The following is a 2,488-nucleotide window of genomic DNA, read 5'->3' as shown; positions in this document are numbered from 1 at the left end:
TATTTCAAAGCAGCTGATGTTAAGTCTTGTCTTTCACTCACGGGTTTTTCCGTGTGAACCCGCCAGCCGTGCTGGGAGGCATCTGTTGCTACCATCTGCCTCTTAGTAGGGACTAAGGGCATGTTCTGTAGGAGGAAACACACTGGACCAGTGCTTCAGACTGTGTGAACCTGCATGTTCTGAATATTTCTTCTGAAACAGAGTTCCAACTTGTTTTATTAGTGAATTTAATGCCGCTTGCTCTTACTGCCATCAGACACCTTTATTCTCCTGTATTTTATTTCTTTCCTAACATTGAACAAAAGCAGTAGATAAATAAACAGACCCACAGCAGTCTGTACACTGAACAATGCTTTTCTTTATTCATTTTGTTTCATTTCATAATGTCTGTTGGACGGGGTTTCCTTTTTTCTTTTTTTTTTCAAACTGAAATTTTTTGACACACTTATAAAAGACAGCATCTGCATAGAGTCGTCGTCTTAAAGATCCATGGAGAAGGGGGGGTGCGGGCACAGGGGTCATAGGTCAAGAGGGTATACTGGCACATCACACTAACTAAACAGAACAGCAAACAGTAGTACGAGAGAGAGAGAGAGAGAGCGAGAGAGAGAGTGAGAGAGGGAAAGATAGCATGTTTCTGTCTTTTCTTTTATACAATACAGTACACACACATACACACACACACAGGGGGAAAAAAAGGACACAACGTGGTGATTCCAGTCAAAATTGCAGCTTGTTAATTTTCCTCTTTATAACTGAATTTGATTCCTTTTTTCCCGCCCGGTTTATCGTCCGTCTCGTCCTGTTCAGGTGGAAGGAAAAGTGCTGGTGGGTCAGTGGAGTTTCACTCGTTCACCAAACCTACGTTCAGATCATTCCTTCAGTTTGCCTTTGTTCTTTTCAGGTGGTTTTAAAAGCCCTTTTCTGAGTATTGCACAAATTTCTGTTAAACGCGAACAACCCTGGTGTTGGGTCTGATTTACTGTGCTGCATTATTATTAAAGAAACAAATACATTAGACGACTAATAAACACTATTTCTCCCGGCGGAATGGCGGAAATCAGAAAAATGACTTCGCACCTTTCCACGTGACGCTGACGTGCTGTCGTCACCGCACAACAACATATTTTCATCTTAATATTTTCCAATCAAATATTGCAGAAAAGATCGTTGGTCTAGAATCAAAGTATTTCATGGTACTAAATCCTCTTAACTCTAATATTGCGTCTATCTGAACAGACTTCTCGCTCGTCACACTGTTCATTCACTAAAGGAGTAACCGCATGTGTACATCTGGAGCCTCAGAGATAAAACTTGACCTTTGACCCCCGGTGCACTTGTTTCCACCTGTGGGAGAGAAATGGAGGAAGCACGTTTTCTCAGAGTCTCTAACAGAGAACTCAGAGTCTGTTCGTTTTAAACAAACTGCCTGATGTTTCTGTCCGTTTCGAATTGTTTTATCCAGAACGATTTCAACTTCAAAATAAAATCTGCAGGCAGTCGGAGAGACGGAAAATCGGGCGGAAAAAACCTTTAAGTGTCAACTTTGACAGGAACCGCTGAGATTGTTTTATACATAGACATGCAGGTCTTTTTTAATCTCTCTTTAAAGTATTTACAGTAATTACAGAAACAAAGAAAGATCCAGTTCAGTTCGACCTCTCCTTCAATATTCAATGTGACTGTTACACAACTTCATCACATTTGTCATGCTCATCATTATCGATTATTCAGATCATCATCATCATCATCATCATCATCATCAACGTCATCATCCCCTCCCCCCTAGCAAAACATCACTGGACTTTATTTCATCTTTTTTCTGATTATGAGATATAAGTGATGATATAAATATCCTCTGCACTCCTTCATCAACACCGGAGCGCAGAAACACTGTCCCCAGAGCTGATGGGGAAAAATCCACCGACACACTGACAAATAAAGAGAAATCTAAAGAAAAATAATACGATGAAGAACTGAAGTCAAAACCAGAGTGAAACGTTTGAGGTCGCTGAAAATCACAAAGCAAAGATTTTTATGCTGTTTTTTGTTTTTTTTTTCTCAACAACCTCAAAAGAAATAAAACTACAGACTTAAATTATGTCACTTACAAAAAAATGATTTTAAATAAATACACGAATAAATAAATATATAAATATATTTCTAAAGACTGAAAACCTTTCATCCAGGTCAGCGCCCACATTCTTATGTTTGAAAGTGAGAATAAACGTCATTGTGGACCAAGAGAAAAGATTCGACTGTGAAAAAGTGTGAAGGAGAAAAACCAGCGAACGAGCAAACGACTGAGATCATTCATAAATAAGCAGCTTAGCAAATTATCAAGTTAGCATAACACGTTGGGTTTCATTACACACACACACACAAACACACACACACACATACACACACACACACACACACCATACGAGAAATAAAGACACTATGTGGAAGTAACTCAGTTTACGGGGATCAACACCAGCACCTGTGG

The 2,488-nt window shown here is 39.4% G+C and overlaps 1 protein-coding gene across 1 annotated transcript in view; it reads right to left on the bottom strand.

Moving 5' to 3' along the window:
• Positions 1–338: 338 nt before the first annotated feature.
• The window catches only part of stx1b (syntaxin 1B), a 32,265-nt gene continuing 30,115 nt past the window's right edge, over positions 339–2,488 (bottom strand). The window contains exon 10 of the mRNA XM_060897468.1: positions 339–2,488. This exon is cut by the window's right edge and continues 2,246 nt beyond it. The gene's annotated coding sequence lies outside the window, so the exon portion shown is untranslated.

This window comes from Tachysurus vachellii, chromosome 21 (assembly GCF_030014155.1).
Source record: "Tachysurus vachellii isolate PV-2020 chromosome 21, HZAU_Pvac_v1, whole genome shotgun sequence".
NCBI lineage: Eukaryota > Metazoa > Chordata > Actinopteri > Siluriformes > Bagridae > Tachysurus > Tachysurus vachellii.
This window is presented reverse-complemented; position numbering and strand designations above follow the sequence as displayed.